Source organism: Lycium barbarum, chromosome 9, assembly GCF_019175385.1.
Source record: "Lycium barbarum isolate Lr01 chromosome 9, ASM1917538v2, whole genome shotgun sequence".
Classification (NCBI taxonomy): Eukaryota; Viridiplantae; Streptophyta; class Magnoliopsida; order Solanales; family Solanaceae; genus Lycium; species Lycium barbarum.
This window is the reverse complement of record NC_083345.1, coordinates 17,054,201-17,078,705: the sequence shown is the minus strand read 5'-3', so window position 1 is coordinate 17,078,705 and position 24,505 is coordinate 17,054,201. Positions and strand designations below refer to the sequence as shown.

General features: G+C 35.3%; 1 pseudogene; it reads right to left on the bottom strand.

Moving 5' to 3' along the window:
* Positions 1 to 852: 852 nt before the first annotated feature.
* Positions 853 to 11,335, bottom strand: LOC132608923 (beta-glucosidase 11-like; annotated as a pseudogene).
* Between the last annotated feature and the right edge of the window lie 13,170 nt (positions 11,336 to 24,505).

Here is a 24,505-nt window from a genome sequence, read left to right as displayed (position 1 = left end):
CACATTTTCAGGGGGAGCTATATCATGGCAGTCGAAGTTGCAGAAGTGTGCCGCACTTTCTACAACTGAAGCAGAGTACATTGCCGCTACCGAAGCTGGCAAGGAGATAATATGGCTGAAACGGTTCCTTCAAGAGCTTGGATTGCATCAGGAGGAGTATGTCGTCTATTGTGACAGTCAAAGTGCAATAGACTTGAGCAAGAACTCCATGTACCATGCAAGGACGAAGCACATAGACGTGAGATATCACTGGATTCGAGAAAAGATAGAGGATGGATCTATGCAGGTCAAGAAGATCTCTACAAGTGAGAATCCTTCGGATATGCTGACCAAGGTGGTACCAAAAGACAAGTTCGAGCTATGCAAGGAACTTGTCGGCATGCACTCAAACTAGAAGCCTGGCGTTGCCACTTTCAGGTGAATGGGACTGGAGGGGGAGATTGATGAAGTCCATCCCATTTGGTGATAATTGGCATGTGCCAATTTAGTTGGCTAAAAATTGAACTTGGAGCCAAAGCAAAATTTGTGGAAGACAAATTTTTCATTCTTTTCCTTTTTCTATTTTTGTGCTTGGAGGCCAAGTATTTTTCTCCTATAAAAGGAGGAGCTCCCTCACTTCTTTAATCACACCAAACAAAGAGAGAAAGAAGAGTGAGGCATTCACAGATAGAAAAATAGTCAGTGAGGAAAAATAGAGAGTGTGAGCGATATTGTAGTGAGGTGGAAAATCTTAAAAGAGGGTAATTTCTTTTGAGTGTGTAGTAGTCTTTGGAGTATTTTACTCAGACCTACAAAGTGTAAAACCTTGCTATAGTGATATCAGTTGCTCCTCTCGGCCTGTGGTTTTTCCCTTTTGGGTTTCCACGTAAAAATCTTGGTGTCATTATCGCTTTTTTTATTCTTGTTGATTAACCATATCACGATGCTACATTATTATTCCGCTGTAAATACTTTGAATTTTATTTCTGTTGTGGGTTTATTCCCAACAAGTATGTTTGGAGCCTTTTCCCTTCAAGAAGTTAGAGTACCAATGTGCAGAAAGCTTTGGATATCTTGTTAAGTCTTTGTCATTCAAATCCACGTAGTATAGGCCAAATCCCGAACCATATGCGTCCATTAACTCAAAACAATCTAAAAATGACCATGTGAAGTAGCCTTTGACATTCGATCCATTCCTAGAATAACAAACAGATGCAGGTAATATTATGGTAGAAAAATATTTAGTTAAATATGTCATGTCTCTACTATCGCGGAGCCAGAATTTTTATTAAGGGGATTCAACATATAAAGAAGTAAACACACGAAGAAGTCAAGTGAATTCAACATCTGTTATGAATACATACAAAATAATTTTTTACCGTGTGTAATTTTTCGACGAAGGGAGTGTTTGTATTAGTTAGTGATTGATGGGGAAGTATTGAGAATAGGTTTTAGTGAATATGTTTTTAGTCATTAAAATGACTGGTTGTGATTAAAAAGATACCTATTCATAAAAGGTTAAAATTAAAACGTGCCTATTACTATAGGATTTAAGTCTGTTGGATTGAACAGACACTTAGGTATTATAAATACTTGATTATTCCAAAATAAAAGGCGTACAATTGCAGACTTTCTCTTCTTCTCTCTATTGTTTTCACTACAAATCACAACATTCTGTTCTTGTGAAAAATTCAAGTTAATTGCTGAAACTTGAATTTCATTGGCTTTGTAAATCCTGGAGGAAATTTTGCCACCATCCCGGCAACAATGAAGAGGGAGACTTAAATTCCTTAACGATAGAGATTACCCTATCAAAGCCGGATTATTTCTTCCCCACTTTTGAAACCTATTTTTCTAACAGGGAGTTCTGATGAACCCTTCGCGCACCTCCACACCCCCCCCCCAGCTCCGCTCATGCATGTAGTCTCTCATCAATAGCAAATGTGTAATGTGAAGATAGGGGGCTTACCTCACAGCATCAAGCAAATTCCCAATATAAGCTTGTAGATATTCTACCCTACTTGTGTCATTTAACGATGCATTTCAGGGTGTCATTTGACCTGCCAAAACAAATAACACCAGGTTTTTTAGAGTTATTGTTTTATGGGACGCCAACACGTATAAAACTTTATTGGGCTCAGAAATTTAAAGCAAAGGTATAGGTATTTGATGTGTGTTTGTGTGTGAGAATGAGAGATAAAGAGAAAAGGGGGAACCGTTTTCATGAATATACATAGGTGGATTGCCATAAGATTGCTTGAAATATTCTAGTACTCCTTGTAGATCAGGTTCTGTCACTGGGTACTGATTCAGAACAAATTGTTAACGGAAAAATAAATAAACATAAACAAGGTCAAGTGCACCATAGAATTGAAGCATGTCGCGATCCTCACCCGGCCTGGAGAGGGACCACCAAGAATGACTGCATAAATAAAGTGATAGAAGCATTGAATCTTGCATCAGACAAATCTATAACAGAGAAAAACTGATCCAGTAAAGAACTGGCGTTGGTTCAGTACCCGATCAAATTTAAGCTGATTAATATGGTCTTCTAATGCCAGTTAAGTGGATCATTATCTTTATTTTATAATGATTGATGCATTAGTCGTTATTCTTACTTCTAACTTGACATGCTGCATCGGCATGGAAGTCTCTGTTATCAGTTTCCAGGCTGATGGAGCTGTCTTTGACTTTTATGTTCATATAATGGTTCAGGGCTATGAAGTCTATAGCACCTTTAACTTGATTAGATTCTTGTCTTGTGAATTTGGGCAATCTAGAGCCAGCATTCTTCTTCATTATATCAGGATAGTCTCCAAATATCAAGGGATTGGAAACCTGTAATAAGGATAGGAGTTATAATGAACCAAATAACTTCAGTCCATCAGCGTTAAAGTTTGAGATGGTCGAGATGCTAGGCCAATACACTTCTGCATCTTACCAGCCTATGTAGAAATCATTAGCTCGTTGTGCTGCAATTATATCGGCTGTTTTATTTGTAGAAGGAAGTGACCAGAAAGCAAAGAGATTTAATCCAACAATACCATGTTGGGTTGACTGCATTGGAGCATATACACTATTAGCAAACATTTGGGGATCTAGAACACTAGCAGATAGTGATCACTCATGGATTATGATGTTTATCGGTGATACCTTGTACCTTCTCCTGTAGAGTCTCACCACAGCTGAATGGGCGAGTAGTAAATTATGACCAACTATGTATGGCTCGGTTGGAGAGTTACCTCTGGAGCAGTGTTTCACTCCGAAAGGTCGGGAACAATGATTTGGAGGGAACATTCCATTATCATAACTGGCTAGAGCGAATACATTGACTTCATTCAAGGTAGTCCAATGCAAAATTCTGTCACCAAATTCCTTGAAGCACACATCCGCGTAAGCAGTGAAGTCATCGCTGAAAGAAAAACATGAACAACTTTTATGCATTCGATTAATAGATAAAGAATATGTAGCCAACATATGAACTAAACTAGAAGTACTCTGCATCACACATTATCTTTCGGCTCATCCATCCTCCATATTCGTCTTCAAGTGCTTGTGGCATAGAGTAACATGCGGTTGAATTCCTACAAATTAAGGAAAACAAAAGGAAAGGACAATGGAGTCTATCAGATAAGCGATAGATCATTTATTAACTCATAATCTTGCTTGCAAGAAGTGAAATTCAAACTTCCTACTGAAAAAGATAAGAACTAGTGCACATGGAAATGTGATATATACCATGACTAACGATTTCATCAATGAGATTATTGTAATACTGCAATCCCTTAGGATTAACGGGACCTCTTCCATCTACATAGAAAGCAAAACTCAAGTATGAGAAAGGAAGATAAAGCTTAATAATAACAGCATCATATGCACTATTAGCTGAATAAAAGAGCCTACTAGGAATACGTCTCGACCACGAAATAGAAAATCTATACCCTTCCAAACCCGTTTCAGCCATGAGTTTTACATCTTCCCGCAATAAACAGATTTTAAGGGCAGTCAAATTAATCATCAATTATGTGAACTCAAGGTTAAATTGATCCTGTTTCATCTTCTAGACCTTGTATTTATGGTATGCGTCACAAGATACATCTGCAGTGGCGCCTCCATATCCACCTGAAAATTTAGGGACCGAACTTGTACAGTTTAGGTGTCAGTTGTTGCTGCTGTAGGAACCAGGGGCGGAGCTATAGTTATATAGGGGGGTTCGGCCGAACCCCCCAGCTTTTTCGTAGACCCTGTATTTGTATTAGAAAAATTAGTAAATATAGATAATATTTACTTGCGAACCCCCATATATAAGCAAGCAAACGGTTCAGTGGCTGGGTAGTGCCTAGTGAAGTACTATCCCACTCGTGATGCAGGTTCGAATCCCGCTAGTACCCATTACTTTCTTTTCTGTTTTCTTTGATATAAAGCACTGCTTTCTTTTTTCCCTTCTTTTTTTTTTTTTTTGAATAAGGCCCCAAAAGGGGCTGATTTTATTAATATTAAAACAAAGGGTCCACAAGACAAAAAAACAAAACATAAAGCAAAAAAACAAAAGGGAAAGTGCAGTTCAACGAACCACAAAAAAATGGAAATCTAAATCTATAGAAATTCTCCCATCTAAGCTCAGATATTTGAGTTTCTTTCTTCAAGCTACTCCAGATCGGTACCCATTTAGCTCGAATGTTGCAGCTGAAGAACCCATTTTGCATTTGTGTCATCTAGATTGTGCAAATATCCAGTACGGTATCCATTTTTATCTTCAATTTCCTCTTGTTTCTCTTTGAAATTGTTGTCTTATCCAGCAATTGTTGTTCCCTTGTTGTTTGTTGTAGCTCTGAATTCCTGAATTTGACATGTATCAGTATGATATTTATCTACATGAATGATATTTATCTGCATATAAATTGTACCAACATAGAGTGCAATATGTTTCTCTTTAAATATGAGACCAAGCTTAAGATATTTTTTTTGCAAATAAATTACTTTAAGATTGTGAACTATGATTAATTAAAGAAGTGCAAATGCTGTTTTTAGATGAGTCTACACTAAGATTATTTTATTGTTAAATGTTAATAGCCTTTAAAAGCTATGTGAGAGAAGTGGACAAAGCTTTTTCAAATTTGAAAGGACTTGGAGATCTTTCGATGGCGTTGGTTAAATCAAATATGCACAAGACATGGGGACTTGTTTATTTGCTTGTGAAGTTAAGCTTGATATTACCTGTGGCTACTGCAACAGTGGAAAGAGCTTTTTCCTCAATGAAGTTTATTAAAAATGACTTGCGAAGTAGAATTAGTGATGGCTTTTTGAATGATTGTTTAGTTTGTTATATAGAGGATGAAGTATTTGAAAGTGTACCTAATGATGCGATCATTGATCGTTTTCAAAAGATGACAACTCGTCGAGTGCAATTGTAATGATAATGCTTATATTTATGTAGTGTATAAGTAGTTTGTCGCCTTTTTGAATATATTAAATACCGATACTTGTTCGTTAGTTTAACGGTTGTTATACATTAGCTTGAGGTCGTTGTCCTGTCTTATGATTTGAACCCCCAGACTTGAAATCCTGGCTCCGCCTCTGGTAGGAACACGACTAATATACCGGCCTTTCCCGAATGATAGCGATCTTTTAAAATATTATTTTATTTAGTACCACTAAAGCTTTTTGTTTAACTTTCTAATAAAACTGAGAAAATTTATAATTCTATTATTTACAAAACTATTAGTTCATCCTGCTAAAAAAACCATAGCATACTCTGACATTCAGAGATTAACCACAAGGGTTAAAGAAGAACAAACCCGCATGAGCAAAGGTGTCCCAAATGCTAGGAGTCCTTCCATCTTCAAATGCTACCCCTTCAACCTTTCACCAAGTGAACCGCTATGTCAAGTATTTACTGTCTACTATACTTGCTAATTAACACTGTATATCCATATATATACACACATACTCACATACATATTACATATACATAGGGCAGGCACCAAAGATATAGACCTAGCTTAGAAGTTATGGGTTCACGTGAATCAGTAACTTTTGCAAAAACTCTACCTATTAATAATGAAATCCATAAATATTTTCTAGTAAACCCCAGTTATTATTGTAATTAACTTGAGTTTGCTGCAGTAACACCTAAACTTCAAATCTTGAATCCGCCTCTATGTGTATGTAATATATGTATTCTAATTCAAGGTATTTGAAGTATGCACCCATACACATATATGTATTAGATCTATTGTATTTGTTAATAAACACTATATAAGTAAGAGTTTAACTTCTATAAACTGGTGAAAGAGATCTACGTTAAGGAAGACACTCATGTTTTTCACAGTCAGTGTATAGGATTTATTGTTAGCGCCGAAACGATAAAACACAGTAATTAATGTGGTTCAGATCGATGTAATCCTAGTCCACGGAGAACGGCCGACACTTTTATTAATATCAAGGGAGAAAGTAAGTTACAAGATTGAATACTCTTAGGTTCTATGTTCTGTCCTTAATAAATCCTAACTAGCATGTATTTATATTACTAGGTCTAATCCTTTCCTAGAAAGGATCTAAATCCAATCACACTCGTAAACCAACAAAGAAAAAAAGTTCCTTTTATTTCTTTCCTCTTTTGAGTAGGAATTGGCTTGAATATCTTCTCAATGGTGCAAATATTAGTGACGGTAAAGCATTTGTTTTATTAATAATTTAGAAGCTCGAGGAAATAAATAGGAAGAAAGGAGGGTCAAAATTGGGTGTCAACAATCAGAATCCACATAACCAAGGGTCGAGAAGCCTTCATTTCTCATCCCGCAAAAAGTTAGACCAATATTTGACGAACCTTTAAGATATCTCAATATCCACTTCATTGCTTCCCAATGCGTCTTACCCGGATTAGGCATGAATCGACTTACCACACTCACTGCTAGAGCAATATCAGGCCGAGTGCAAACCATAACATACATAATGCTACCAACTGCAACTAGAATAAGGAACTTTTGACATGTACTCCACCTCTTTCTTTGATTGCGGTTCCATCAAAGAAGAAAGTCTGAAATGTTGTGCTAACGGTAAAGTAGCGGGTTTACATTTATTCATGCCAAACCTCTGAACTACCTTCTCAATATACTTTTTCTGTGAGAGATGTACCTCACTGTTCTTCCTGTGAATCTCCATTCCAAGGATTTTCTTAGCTTCACCTCAATCTTTCATGTCAAACTCCTTACTTACTTGTTTCTTCAAATTATTTATCTCTGCCATACTATTAGTAGCAATAAGCATATTATCAACATATAACAGTAAATAAATATTTGAATCACCAAATACCGTCATGTGATACACGCAGCTATCAAATGCACTTCTCAAGAAACCTTTAGTAATCATGAACGCATCAAATCTCTTGTACCACTGTCGTGGGGACTGTTTCAAACCATACAGAGATTTCTTCAATTGACAAACCTGATCTTCTTTTCCTTCAAAAAGGAAACCCTCGGGCTGATTCATGAAGATCACTTTTTCAAGTTCACCATGTAAGAATGTAGTCTTGATAACAAGCTGATGAAGCTTTAAGTCATAATGGGAAACCAAACCTAGTAACAAACGAATGAGCTATGCTTCACGACTAGTGATAAAATCTCATTGTAGTCGATTCCCTCCTTCTAACAAAAGCCCTTAGCAACCAATCTCACTTTGTATCTAGCATCTTCTACACCCGGAATGCCATCTTTTTTTCTGAAGATCCACTTTCAACCAACAGTTCTCTTCCGCTTTGGTAGACTCACCAAATCTCATGTCGGGTTCTTGTGCAGAGCCTCCATCTCTTCGGTCATGGCTAAACGCCATTGATCAGCTTCACCACACATAGTAGCTTCTGTATAGCTTGAAGGTTCCAAATCCTTTATTTCCTCCTCGGCAGTAGCTAATGCATAGGCCACAACATTAGCTTGCGAAGGCTGAGGATAATATTTTGGATTAGGCTTCGGAGTTCGTTTGTCCCTTCCAGTAGCTATACTGTATGGTTCAACTTCAGGTATTACTGTGTGAGCTTTTTCATTATCTGACTCCACCTGAGTCACTTGATCCTCCTGCTCGATGAGTTTCACATTTTCTTCCACCGTTTTTGTTGTAAGAACTTTCTGTCCTGCAAACCCAATAGAAGTCTTTCCAGGATTAAGCATAGAGGCCTCATCAAAAGTAACATCTCTACTGATTACAAACTTAAGAGGATCTAAACTCCATATTCTATATCCTTTTACCCCTTCAGCATATCCCATAAATAAATCTTTTCGAGCTCTGATACCAATTGTTAGCGCGGAAACGATAAAAACACAGTAATTAACGTGGTTCGGATCAATGTGATCCTAGTCCACGGAGAACGGCTGGCAATTTTATTAATATCAAGGGATAAAGTAAGTTACAAGATTGAATACTCTTAGGTTCTATGTTCTCCATCACTTACATGATAATATGCAGGACATCCAAATATTCTAAAGTATGAGTAATCAGACGGTTTACCTGACCATACCTCATTTGGAGTTTTGAAGTCAATTGTCGATGCTGGAGAATGATTAACAACATAGCAAGCATTATTTACTGCTTCCACCCAGAACTCCTTAGTCACCTTGGCATTAGAGAGCATACATCATGCTTTCTCAAGAAGAGTGTGGTTCATCCTTTCAGCTACTCCATTATGTTGTGGTGTATGCCTAACAGTTCTATGTTTCAATACACCATGAACCTTGCATAAATTGTCAAACTCTTCATTGCAAAACTCCAAGCCATTATCTGTTCGAAGACACTTAATCTTTCTGCCATACTGATTTTCAATTAATGTCTTCCAGTTTTTGAAATTCTCAAAGACACTACTTTTAGCCTTTAAGAAGTATACCTAAACCTTTCGTGAAAAATCATCAATGAAAGTAAGAAGATACCTCTTTCCACCCTAGGATGGAACCTGAGATAGACCCCATAAATCTGAATAAACGTAGTCAGGTACCCCTTCGGTTTTGTGCTTGCCCGTGGTAAAGGTTACCCGTTTCTACTTTACAAGGACACAATTCTCACAAAAATCAAGTGTACTAATCTTCTCACCTTTCAAAAGGTTTCGGTTTCTTAAAATTGCCAACCCCCTCTCGCTCATGTAACATAATCTCATATGTTATATCTTAGCCTTGTCATCATCTGATAACTGTGAGGTTGCAGCATTTTCAGTACCTAGAATGGTGCTGCCCATAACTACATAAAGACCACCCTCCAGTTTGGCCTTTAACATGACCAGAGAACCCTTGGTCACCTTACAGATTCCACCTTCACCCGCATGCTTATATCCGAGCTTATTAAGAGTACCAAGAGAGATCATATTCTTTTTCATATTAGGAACATGTTGAACATTTGATAATGTTCTTATGATATCATCATGACACCGTATACGGGCTGAACCAATGCCTGCTATTTCACATACTGCATCGTTACCCATAAGTACAGTCCCACTCGTCTACTCGTAGTTAGTAAACCAATCTTTTCTGAAGCACATGTGAAAGGTACAAGCTGAATCTAAAATCTACTTGTGTGTCTGAATGTCATCTGTTGAAGCAGTTAGCATATAATCTTCTCCAGATGTCTGAGCTACCTGAACCATAGATGAACTGACTGTTGTTTTATCAATCTTCTTATTCGGGCAATCCCTCTCAAAGTGACTCTTTTGATGACAACCCCAACATTCTGCATCCTTCCTACTCATCCTTTTCATAGACTTTGACCTAGCTACGGATTTTCCTCTCTCTCTCTCTCTCTCTCTCTCTCTCTCTCTCTCTCTCTCTCTCTCTCTCTCTCTTTGGCTCGAGTGACCTCTAACCGTCAAACCCTCACCATGGTCCGCTTTCTTACCATTGTTGATATGGTTTCTTACTTCATTCGAATCCAATGCATGTCTTACCATCTGTAACGTGACCACCTCCTTACTGTACATCATTGAATTAACTACGTCTTTATACGCCAGTGATAATGAAAGCAGTAGAGTGCACGCTAGTTCTTCATCTCCCACCTTAATATCAGCATGAGTAATATCCATAGCCAATTATTTAAAAGCATCAAGATGATCCCGTAAAGTTGTACCTATCTTCATCTTGAAGGTGTGTAACGCTGCCTTAACAACATTCTAGTGGTTACTGATTTCTTCTGGTAGAGATCTTCAAGTTTCTACCACAAACTCGTAGCTGTTTTCTCGGTATTAAATTCACATAACACGTTGTCTGATAAGGACAATTGAATTGCGCTAAACGCATCCATCTCAATCTTCTGCTTCTTGGCCTTTTTCGTATTTTCGGGATACGAGTCGTCCAAAGCATAGACTGATCCTTCTCTCCGTAACAACGCTATGATCTTGATCTTCCATATGTTGAAGTTATTACTTCGCCCATCAAAATTCGCTACCTCAAACTTCATAGATGTCATAATCTCATTGTCTCCTAGATCTCACCACCTGTAGGCTCTGATACCAATTGTTAGCGCAGAAACAATAAAAACACAGTAATTAAAGTGGTTCGGATCGATGTGATCCTAGTCCACGGAGAACGGCCGACACTTTTATTAATATCAAGGGAGAAAGTAAGTTACAAGATTAAATACTCGTAGGTTCTATGTTCTGTCCTTAATAAATCCTAACTAGCATGTATTTATACTACTAGGTCTAATCCTTTCCTAGAAAGGATCTAAATCCCAATCACACTCGAAAACCAACAAATAAAAAAAGTTTCCTTTTATTTCTTTCCTCTTTTGAGTAGGAATTGACTTGAATATCTTCTCAACTTCACTGTTATTAAATCGTACATTTAAATGTATAATTGTGGGAGTGAAAATAAAAATTACTGACTTGATAAGCAGAAGAACCGGAACCAAAAACGAAAGTATCAGGGAAGTCAGCTCTATGAACATCATCCGCGCCGAAAACTACAAGCGGCAAAACAAGCATCATCGCAAAGAATATACATCGGAGCTGCTTTGCCGGAGTAATCATTCTTCTTTAGAAACTGTCGTAGCTTCAGCAAAACTTGTAATATATGGTCTATCAATTTTGTCGTATAAGACTACAAATTTACCATTAAAGAGCAAATTAGCAATGAATTTGAGAAAGAAAAGGCAAGTCGCTGTCAGTTTCAGTAAACATGTTGCAGTTAGATATCGTGCTGAATTAAACTACTAGAGCCTAGAGGTGCCAAAATTCAAAATAGTGACATGGTTATGAAGGTTAGAATTTTTTTTCTTCTTGCTTACTAATTAAGGTAATTGAAATATCTCTTATTGGATTTCTCGATCCATATACCACATTTTAGCAAGTTCCAGTAAACTATGAAACCCCATTGTTGGAGACTGCACAAAAGTTGACGTAGAATTGTCTAATACAATTTCACACAGACAAAAAAAGCCGATTTAAAGAGTATGATAATTGATAGGACATGAAGGAAGCAAATTTTGAGAGAACTTTTTCATCTTTTTCAGGTTTTGATGTCACTTTCTAACTTTGCAATCGACCCATTGCAGAGATTACTCATTTTTGGTAAAGAAATAAAGAACCACATTGCTGTAAGTCCTAACAAATGTGTCACAATATGCAAAACCATGCTTGACTGCCTTAGGCAAAGATACTGTGCAACAAATTCGACTTCGTTTTTTTTTTTTTTTTTTTTTATTCCCATACCTCCTTTACGATGTTACCCGCACCTCACTAACCTCCTCCATGATCTCAATAGTTAATATTGCGTTTAAGGTTACCTTTTTATAATCTTTTATGTAATAGTATAAATAAAGATATGAAAATTGATATGATATACGCTTGATGAGATAGAAAAGCCTCTACTTTCTCTTTACATATTCTTCGATTCTCTTTGTGTTACTGTTTTTTTATCTTTTATTTTACAACATGTTATTAGCACAAAATTCTAATAATCACATTCAAAGCGTGGGCTATGTTTTTCCTCAAGTGCTCGTCTCTAATTTAATTACCAGCTGGTATGGCCTATTATTCTTTTGCAACACTGATTCGTTGTGATTGTCATTTTTGGTTCTTATTAGTTCTATGTGTTTGACTGCAGCAGTTGATTATACCAGCTAACTTTACTCTTGCCTATTTTCTGTTTTCCTATTAATTACTGTCTTCAATCATCTATTCGTAGGAACCCATCGGTTAAAATTAATGCCATAAGATGCAACGTGTCAAATGCTTATCCAGAACCGATTTTTCATGCTATATTTTACTTTTTTATAATAGCATTCTACCTATAACAACAGTGACATTTATTATAGTGGTACACTCTTTGTAAAATTACCTCACTATAACAGTCATACTCAAATATTGTATAATACTCCCTCCGATTCAAAAAGAGTGTCCACTTAGCGTTTGTTTTTTAGTTCAAAAAGAGCGTTCACTTACCAAATCAAGAAAGAATTGACATTATTTTTTCAGACTTACCCTTATTAAGTATTAAGTGACCAAATCACCTATTTAATTTGCAAATGACCTAGTAGACACTCTTTTTAACCGGAGGGGGTAATATTTTGTAAGAAATATATTTCGCATAAAAAATATTAAAATATTTTGGTAATCAAAATCCTTTTTGCTAAAAGTTTGAAAAAAAATCATCATTAATTCAAGAGTTATATTATCACTAAGAGACTAGAATTTACAAACAACCTATAATTGTAAAATCTTATGTCAAACTTGAAACATTTAAATTTTCAATTAATTTAAAATGCATATGTTCCTTAGATTTTAATTCTTTGTCGATACAGCACAACTAGTTACGAATTTATTAGTCATTACAATTTTAATTAATGGATTAAATATTAACAAGTATTTTGTTTTCGTTTATAACATAAAAAGTACAGAAAAATAATTTTTTGCGTATTTTTGTTTATAATAGCTAAATGAGATCCAAACATCAAATGTCAGTATACATACATAACAACACTTCATTATAGCAGTTCTGAAATTCTCGAACAAACACTGTCACTGTAGAGAGGTTTGACTGTACTTGGCAAATATAATATGATCAAGATCTATGCTAACTAGCCTATTGGAACATCTTCTGTGTACAACAAACTATGCTATTATTAATGAGATTACTTGACCAGACCTTATTTGCTTTTGAAATTAAAATATGCCTGGTTGACCAATATACATATACATATATATATATATATATATATAATTCTAAAAGTGGGAAGACTCTAAGTTGAAAAGTTGAATTATCAAAATGTCAATTAAAAATTGAAGGACATTTTCACCCTTTGGTCATGAACTATTCCTTCAATATTCATGTAGAAGATTGTAAAAACACTTCAGAAATAAAATCACCATTAAATTTTAATGAATTTTCTATTAATTATGGTAGAAATTGCTGATCATTTTTAGAATTTTAACCAGGTTCAATGAAGCATTTAGTTTGGCACATTTAAATGATCACGTTGTCGGGCTCGAGTCCCTTCCAATTCTTTACATACAGTGAGACCTCTCTATAACGGCACCCTCATATAACAACATCTTTCTATAACAGTCAAGTTTTTTCGAAATCAATTTTTTATGTTATATTTTACTTCTCTACAACAACATTTCACCTATAACAGCAACAACCAACTTTATAACAGCACACTCTTTGTAAAATTACCCCCATATAACAACTATCTTCTTTTTTTAGTAATATATTAATTAACCATCTTTATAAAAATAGAATATTTGTGATTACCAATAATAAGTGTAAAGATTTTGACCAAATATTTGATCATTAAATACACTATTTATGACAAAAAATATTATATGAATATATATATATTTTCATTATTAAACGATTTTCCTTCGTGTACAAAGTGTGATTAAGCTTAGAATTTGACAATTAAAAATAAAAATTAGATTTTATGCATCTTTTTTGCCTATAACAGCGAAGTATTATTTAAATGTCAATGTTGTTATAGGTGTATAACAACCATTCTCTATAACAGTTGGAAAAATTTCGGACCCAACGATGTTGTTCTAGAGAGACTTGACTGTATATGTTACTGAAGACGGTGAGTTCTTCCACGTTGTATCATTACTGGATTTTTTAATCCAACATTAAATATTACTCTCTCCGGATCAAAAAGAGCGTCCACTTACCACCTTTTTTTTCTTTTCAAAATGAGTGTTCACTTACCAAATCAATAAACAATTAACTTTATTTTTTTAAAATTATCCTTATTAAGTGTTAAGTGATTAAATCTCAATACCTGTTTAATTAATGGTAGTTTAGTCAAATTACTTATTTTTGCTAGAAGTTAATATTTTCTTAAGGAATGTGCAAATAGCTAAGTAGACACTCTTTTTTATCCGGAGGGGGTAACTTTTAATAAAGTGAATTCTGCATTCATTTTTGGAAGTGTAACCGTTGCTTTGGGAATGTGTAAACATTAATCCTATTTAAGTGACTTAATACATTTATTAAATCATACTCCCTCCGGATCAAAAAGAGTGTCCAACAGTCCACTTAGCTTCTTCTTTTTTGGGGTAAAAAAGAGTGACCACTTAACCTTTTTTTTTCTTGGGGGTCAAAAAGAGTATCCACTTGTCAAATCAAGAAATAATTAACCTTATATTTCCAGATTTGCCCCTATTACGTGCTATGTGATCAAATCTCAATACCTATTTAACTAGGTGCAGTTTAGTCAAATTACTTATTTTTGTCTAGGAGTTAGTATTTTCTTAAGGAGTGTGCAAATGGCTAAGTAGACACTTTTTGATCCGGAGGGAGTATCAAAAATGGGAATCAACAAAGTTAAAAGCTGAATTACTAAAATAAACTTAAATTGTTGTTGGACATTAATACCCTTAAAATGTTGGACATTTTTACCCATTCAGCATGCATAACCCTTGGCATTAACGTACAAAAACTAAAAGTAAAATTAAAGTTAATGTATCTTTAATATGAAATCACTAACAAATTTACTTTCAATGAAATGACTTTTGAATAAGTGTAACGCTTAGGAATCAGATATTTAACAGGAAATCAATATTCCTCCGTTAACTTTTACTTGTCCACTTTAAACTTTTCACGCTATTTAAGAAATAATAAATGAAGTGCATAATTTACCAATATGCCCATTATTGACACCCAATTTTGTCCCTCCTTATCTAATTTTATTCACTCGGGTTCTAAGTTTATTGACAAGCTGAATACTTTATTTTCACTATTTCATTTTTTATTGCTACTACTATTAATATCGCTACTTTTATTTTCAACATTACGAACACTACTTTATCACAAATTTTAAATGTTCGTTATCGTTTCATTTTCGGGTTCGGACTCGTTAAATTAATTACCAGACAACACTTTGTTAAATTCTTATTTTTCCTACATATTAATTATTAATTGTCTCCACATAGTATATATTGTACTAGTTATTAAATTAGAAACCCAAAAAATAATTTAAATAAAGGAAGAAGGATCCATATTTTTCAGCCAAATTAATGGCCCAAAATACAAATATAATATTATTTTCCTACCCAAATAAACAATCCACATTTCAATACCCAACCCACATTCTCAACCCATATGTTTAATTCACCCAGCCCAAATAATTCCCCTACTCAATCCAGCCCATACCCGAAATTGACCCGACCCGGTCCAACCCAATTCCCTTATTTTTTCTTCTTACCCTAATCTCTTTCTCTTTTCTGTCCTTTTCCCTAAAACTCTTCAGCCGCCTCTTCTTTCTCCTCTCTTCTCTCTCTCGCTCTCCCTCACGTTCTCCCCACTTCGTTCTGCCATCTCCACCATCACTGCTCCTCACGTTCTCTTGTCCCCCCCCCCCCCCCCCCCCCCACGCTCATGTCGCCTTTGTTCCCCACGCCGCTCCTCTCTCATACGCTCCCCCTCTCCTCACTCTATAGATCGAACAGACAAGAAAGGGACCAAGGATCTGGAACCAAAAAATTCCCTACAAAACACAAGTTTAATCATTAAAGATAGCCTTACTTGAAAAAGAACATCCAACAATTACTCTACTTTTACCTTTTCGGTTTGAAATTTTAGCTACTTTAATCGGGTTCGTTCGAGTTCGGGCATAAATCCGTGACGTCGACGCCCCACTTCACTGTACCCACAAAAGGTCGGTAAATTTATTTCCTGTCTTTTATTTTTCATTTACAGTTCTTGTTGTTTTCCGTATGTATGTTTTTTTTTTTTGTTTTCTTCGTTTGGTCTTGGTTTGCTGTTTGATTATTAGTTTAGTTGTTGTTGTTGTGTTTAGGCAGTACTGGATACTATGGCTGCATTTGGTTTAGTTGGTGTTCTATGACAGTTTTTAATTAGTTCATCTCTGTTTGGATTCCGCATTGGTATTCATGTGATCAGCGAGTCTCAATATTTATTTGCTGGGCTATTTGAATTAGGATAAGATATTAAATGCTAAATGATTTTGAAAGATGTCTGCTGTAGTTCGGCTGCTTAAGACTACATTTCCAGGACTTAGTACCTATTTAAAGCCGATATACATAGGATATACATTGGGTTATCAAGGTAATAAGAAGGTATACATTCGATATACATCTGATATACACATCATGGTGTGTATATCCTAGGTATATTGAGTATATGATTAAAAAAACAGGTGGTAACACATAAGGCCTACGTGTTAAACGAGTAAAGGAATGGGCTTAACTTTAACTGAACCTTGCGGTTGCGAACCTTTAGCAAGTGGCTCTAAAAAATCTAGCTCCAATTCGTTGAGGAGTCAATATACCACTGTGTTGTTATCCATTAAAGTCATTCGGATCTGTTTCAGTTAGGATTTGCAGAATTGAGATTACGAGTGCGATTTCGAACTTAGAATAGACAACAGTCTCCTTTCACGTACTTTGATCAAGTTTGGTTTGTTTGCTTGCTGCATGTTTTCCAGAGTTCGTTCTATATCCGTTTTAACCACATGAACTTAGCTTTGTGTTACTTTTTTTTTTGTTTGGTTTGCTACTGATTTTATTCTTTGTTCGGTTATAGAGTGAGCTTTGTGTTCTATATCTATTTTGACCACTTAATAGCTTTCTTCTTCATAAACTGTGAATCGTTGTTTAACTCCTGTGTTGGGATTGTTTACTTTAAGGTTGGAATTCTGGTTTTTATTTGAAATATTAACTTTGGACTAGGTTCTTTTTTAGGTTTTAGAAATGCTGAAGTTTAATGGAAATCAGTAGCATTCTCTCTTTCAAAGTTTTTTTTTTTCTCTTCTAAGTCAAAAAAGGGGCTGTAAAGTATGCCCTTTTCATTTCCAGATCCCTCAAGTCCAAAAACATCCTATTTAATCTCTACTTTGCTGTTTTATTTAAATCTTATCCAGTTCAAAAGAATATGAAGATTTTGGTTTTGAAAGTTTATTCGGATGTGCACATTTTGCTTAACTAATATGAGCATATTTTAGGAACATGTATCAAATGTTAGATGCCAACTGCTTCAACTTTAAAAATTGTTTAGAAACAGCCTTGTAGACCTCTTGTTCTGAGTAGACATTATGGCCATCGATAGGTCTGAACTGCTTGCCCTCTTATGCTGGTTTTTGTTCTACCCATACTGTTCATTGGCATATTTTCATGAATGTGTTTACATTGGATACCCTTTAAATTCCTTATGCCTATTATACTGGAAGCTAAACAGACCATAACAAAGAAAGACTCTGCCTTGGTCTTGCTATATCAAAAATGGTTTAAAACTTCTTTTATGAATTATGTGTTTGCTTAGTTGTGTAGCTTTCTCGTCTGTAACAAAACGTAGTATCAGCACTTTCCCAATACCGTAGATCCTTTTTTCACCTTCAGATAAACCATTTCTTTGATCTGTATTGGCATTGGCAGTTGTTTATTTCACGAATGTGAAACCCATGAGTACATTATGATGCACATCCGGTATACACGAGCCATTTAGTTTGGAAATTGAAACAGTCACACTTTATTTGTTTCTTTTGTTGTTTGGACATGTTATTGGGCCTGCCCCTGTTTCCATTTCATCTGTTTTTGTAAGACATTAGTTTCAGCTGTAGCTTCTGTTTTGTGCTGAATATTTTTCCTTCGTATATGATAATTATTTTTAAGTTTTTTCCATGTATGATGATTGCATTATGCCGTGCTCTAATCCTACTCTTTTTTTTTTCTTTCTTTTCTTTTGCATGGCACACCGGAGTCGAAGAGTCTTACTTTAAGACTCGACGCCATCTCGCGAGGCATTGCAAGCTGTCCGCTACCTGACGCTTCCCCATTTTTCTTCCCTATGTTGAGCTTGCACAAAGCCATTGAAAGTGATTTGTTTCATTATGTTGGTGTGCTTATGTGTTGCTTGTGTGCTTTCTTTAAGGTTTACTTTAAGTCATTTGCTATCTGTGGATCTCGTGATAATAATGGAATTTAGAATAAAGTTGATTACTCATTTAGGATTCCTCCCTAGTTAATATTTTCTTTATCATCACCCTTTCTTGCTTTCGAACTTACCTCTGAGTTCCAATGTTGAAAGCTAAATCAAGTGCCTTTTTCTTTCACGCAAAAAGGGATTAATTTTCAACTGATTTGGTTAAGGCTCCGTTAGTTTCTAATTATTTGGCCTTTCCTCGCTTTCGTTTGGTTAGCCAAACCTTATTTACTCATACGTTAAATCTTATTTGCAACATATACATTACTAATGTTTTCCTCAAATATCTATAGCATTTTAAACGTTAGCATATGTTAACACTTACTTTTTTAATTAAGTAATAAGTCTTTCACAAGCTTTACCTTTAAATAGCATCTAAAGCCTTCTCCCATGCAAATTATAACTATTTTCCTTCAAGTCTTACTTTAAACAACATTATTACATTTCTATTTACAACTTTAGCAACATTTACAAATGATCTTTCAAATATTTAAAATATTTATATTTGTATTCTTTTAGCCTAATTAATTCACCTAAGTCCGGTCGGTTAACCATTATTAATGGAATTTAGAGGATGCCTAATACCTTCCCTCTAGATTAATTGAACTCTTACCTAGAATTTTAAGTTTCGCAGACTTTTAAAACAGAGTTAATTTTAAAATAACTTTAATAAATTTAGGTGTCCTAATTCACCATAAATAATTAGGTGGCGATTCCTTAAAATAAAACAAATAAATAAAAACAGGAATCTCTAATATGTCGTACTTTTAATTTAACCCGGTTAAAATGGGGTATGACACCCATATTAATTAGTGCATATTTTTATTGGATTTGAAAAATGATTTGAAGTGAGTAATTAATACTATGGGTAAAACAGGAAAAATAAAATTGTCTTCTCTTAATATGCTAAAAGTGACAAGTAAAAGTGAAAATCTATTTTTCGAATACTGACAAGTAAAAGTGAACGGAGGGAGTAATAGTCAACTTAATTTTTTGTGCACTTATCCTGCCAAATGATCCAAATTAATATTTGTGAATCGTGGAAACAAAGCTTTCATACCTGAATTCCGAGAATAATGAGCAGAATGTGTAAAAGTTATTACAAATAAATAGTAGTCTGACATTAAAGTATTGTATAAAATCACTCAATGTATGTTTATCATAACATTCTGGTTAAATACAAATATTAATTCAAGATTATTAATGACAAACAAAACTAGAATAACAGCTTAAGATTGAACACGTATAGAAAGGAGGCTTAACAACATAATTAAGGCAATTGTTATTTATCAAAATAAAAAACTGTAGAATTTGAAGAGCCATTAACTAATTAAATGTATGCTAATCAATTACTCCCACCGTTCACTTTTACTTGTCCACTTTGCACTTTTCATGTTGTTTAAGAAATAATAAATGGAGTGCATAATTTATCAATGTACCCATATTAATTGATGCATATTTTTATTGGATTTGAAAAATGATTTGAAGTGAGTAATTAGTACTATGGGTAAAACAGGAAAAAATAAATTATCTTCTCTTGATATGCTAAAAGTGACAAGTAAAAGTGAAAATTTATTTTTAGAATACTGGACAAGTAAAAGTGAACGGAGGGAGTAATAAATATGTCAAAGCGAAGTCCAAAGAACATTAATGGCGAGAAATGGTTCACATTTTCTTCAAAGATACTTTTCGATTTAGCAAACAATTTCTGGTCTTTTATCTTCGTTTTCTTTATTTTATCGTTTTCTTTTTCTCCCTTACTGAAAAATTTGCAGAAATAAAAGAAATTGAGAGATGGAGAAATGTAGAGCTAATAAATGATGGATGTCGGATTCCGAATAATCGCCATATTCAACTCCTGTCACCTTCAAACTTCACGGATGATGAAGACCACCATCTCCATCTGTAGCGCTAGCCAAGTTTCGTGAGCTAAGGAAAGGAGGGGGTGGTTTCTCTGGAAGACTGATTTAGGATTGCCACTAATTGATTTGTTGTTTATAGTATATTATGATTATAATATTTGTAGATCAAAAGACAACATGGAGTATATGATTTAGCATGTAAGTATTTATGGCCGAAAGTAGTGTTATTGTCTACTTTTGTACGCTATAAATTTGAGTTTAAACTCAGATACTTTAGAATATGTATATAATTAGGTGATAATTTTTTATTTTTTGTACGCGTAAGTAATAAACGTTAAGTATACACGTGCAAAGCACTTCTACACTTCATCAAGACGAAAATCATGCCTTGTCTATTCCTCCAAATACCATTTGCCTTTTCCTCAGCCAAGCCTCCTCTTCAGACGTGTCCTCGACAACCTGGCGGTTCTTCGGTCTCCGCTTTTGGGGGCGGGAGTCCATTCAAATTAGTAGCTTGTTGAAAAAAGCAAGGAGTAGGCTTTATCCGATGTAAGAGCTTCTTCTTTCGTCCTCTAGTTTTCTTTTAAAAGAAGGGTGTAAAACTAGTTTTTTAAAATATGCCTGATTACATCCTTTGGGGTCTGGTAATGATTATGCAATAACCCTTCGTTTTGATCTGGAATATTAGGTAGACAAGATGAACTGACTCATAATTATAAAGTTTTCCATTGATAATATATAGTTCTTGTAATTTTCTAACTTAGTTATTTCATTTTATAGTTGTCACGATCCAGCCCCGTGGGCCGCGACTGGTGCCCTACTTGGACACCCAGACAGACAAACATATCAAATCGTAACACACTTATCCAAATCGAATCACAAACAGATAGCATATATGGCTATAACTGCTATATGCCGTCTCAAACTATATCAAACTGTATCAGACACATTTCAGCGCAACCATATACGTATGCATATATCAAAAAGCCGGCAAGGCTGTCAAATGTATCAAAAGCCGACAAGGCTATCAAATGTACCAAAAGCCGACAAGGCTATCAAATGGCACAACGGCCCAAAACACATATACGAATGCACGCCGACAAGGCTGCCATAACGAATAGAATCATATAAACATAACTGTACAGAAGTAGGCACACACACCCACAAATATGTCTACAGACCTCTAAACAGACAAACCGAATCATATGGCGGGACAGGGCCCCGCCGTACCCCTGAACAAATACATATATACATAGCGAACAAATGTATACCAAACTGTGTGCTCTGAAATGAGAAAAGCACTCCAAACAGCAGAAGAGGATGTCCTAAATGGGTAGATCACCAAACTGTGCGTATGTACCTGCGGGCATGAAACGCAGCCCCCCGAAGAAAGGGGGTCAGTACGAAATATGTACTGAGTATGCAAAGCAGAATATACAGAAAACAAACCTGAGACATAAACGAAGCAGAAGTGCCGAACATAAGTACAAATCCAATCATATCAAAATGTTTAGTTTCAAACATGTAAGTCATGCATAGGGTACAGAAGAATATGGTCGCCCTCCCGTCGATGGCGCCATAACACAGCATAACACCAGAAAGTTTCAAATCTCCGTATCCCCGTCACACATCACATCACAGCATAACACCATACACAGCATAACACCAAATATAAGTGGAACCCGACCCTCTTTTGCGAGTAGCTCGGTGAACCATAAACACAGCATAACTTCGGAGTATATCAAAGTGCGCACGATAACAAAACCGGCCCGGGAACCGGCGAAAGATATAACAGAACGCACGAGTAGAGTCATGAGTAACCATATGCATAAAATCATTATCATAGACTCAAATATAAGTAAATGACCATACTTGAAATTTGAAATGATAATCATACCAAATTCTTTCAAAAGTCGTCCGAATTACATAAAGGAAAGTCGCGGGACCCACGGACGGGAAGTTCCCCAAGTCGGGCCCGCTTATGGAAAACATACTCATTATACATAATGCAAACTCTTATAAAAATGTTGGAACAATCCGAGCCTTTATGCGAAAGATATGCATTCAAAAATTACGAAATTCATTAAAGTGAAACTTTTTTGTACAAAGTTTGGAAATCACTTCTTTCAAAAACATAATGGGTCATATTTCATCAAATCATACATAAGAGTGCCAAGGAATATATATAGATCATATCATGCTCGGATTTCGAATCATAGGATTTTCCTAAAGGCTCGTAATCTAGCCTAACAAAAACTAAGGCATGCCAAAAGAAAGAAGGTTGTTTTACATACCTCGTACGCACTCCAAGATAGCCAATCTAAAGTAAATCCCAATCTACGCCTCGGGCTCCCCAAGGTCTACAAATATGCCAACGAATATCCAATATTAAACATAGGCACTTAAGCCATTCATTCCAAACTATCATTAAATTCTACAGAAAATTCGGCAGCATTTCCCCTGTAAATATGCCAACCCGAGAATTTAACTCGCTCAAAATCAACAACAACAACCACAATAACCAACCTAGCAACTCCAATAACCAATCCGAAAGACAATATTACATTAATACTCTCTTTTTCATCATTCGACAACTTTCCAAATATTCAATTCAACGGCTTACCTTCAAGCCAACATCAACGCCTATACATTCAAATACTAACCCAAACCCATACTAACAACATTCAAGAACATTCTAAGCAATTCACATAATATTTCCAACGATCCAACAATTTCTCCAAATTGGGCCGAAAACAGCCCCAAAAACCGAGAGCAGCCCCTTTACCACATTCCTCATTTTTAAGTCATGATTTGTATCAACAAACCACACTATAACGATATAATTCTCATAAATATAAAGATTGCATTAATTTCACAAAATTCTCCAAATCAGTCCGCAACATTCACCATATCAATTTGGGACATTAAACTCTCATTTCCAAACTAGAATTCATAACGACGACAACTAAAACACTAAGCGATATTGACTCATCCTTTGCCAAACATTGGGGCTATACACGGACACACTACACACATATACATATATTGATGATTTTTATTCTCTTCTCCACTCTACAACAATCAAACATGCTACAAAAATTTTATTCATTAACACCCATTTACACGGCTAGCTCCCCAAGCACACAACCCACTTCCAACACACAATATTTCACCAATTTCATCCATATTAACATACCACAATATGCATAAAACATTTATAACTCATAAAACAATAGAAATTCTTACCTTTGTTCTCTACTCCACAAGAAAGTTAGGGTTTGCGATTTACAAAAATGGATGGTTTGATCGCTCCAATAATGCTTCCACGCTACTTAGGGACCTCCAAATAGTGGGTTAACACCAAGGAATTATTTTTGGGAAGGCTAGAAATGGGGTTGGATTTTTCTCCTCTTTGCCGTGAACAGTGCTCCGTGAACAGTGACGGCGTGAATAGTAGCGGCATGAACAGTGCGCGTGAACAGTGGCGCCGCCGTGAATAGTGCCGTCGGGAACTTCTCTCTCTCTCTCTAAGCTTGAGAGCTCCTCTCTCTATCTCTAAGTTTCTCAAGTTTGAAAGATGATAAATGAGTTCCTTAGTCATCAATTTGACTTAAATATCATGTCTACTAATTGGACACATGTCCCACTCATGGCTTGAGCCAATAAAATTTGGCCACATGTCTTGATGGGGCCCACACGACCACTAATGCCTAATTAGTGAATAATTAATTTTTTAATCCCCACTTAATAATCTAATCATGGTTAATTAATCCCTAATCTCCATTAATATTTATACACTAAGTAAAATTTATAAGCAATTCATGTTCTAATAGAAATCGGAAATTAAAGATTTCTACTTCGTGCCCGAAAATGATCCCGTCTTTAACTTGAGTCGATTCTTTTGCGAATAACTCGACGTATAAAATTACGGGATATAACAATTGTTTTTACTATATCGAATTTATTAAAGCTTTAGTTTGTGGCACATAACATACTAGAAAGAAAATATTTATCATAAGTTGTTGATGCTGAAATTCAGCTTAATTGTAATTTTCTAACTCAGTTATTTCATTTTATTGTTTTTACTATATCAAATTTATTAAAGCTTTAGTTTGTGGCACATAACATACTGAAAAGAATATATTTATCATAAGTCTTGATGCTGAAATTCACCTTAACGCTAAAAGTCATGGGAATACTATCATACAAGGAAATCAAACATCAAATCAAGATAAAACATAGGCTGTGATTTTTCGTCGT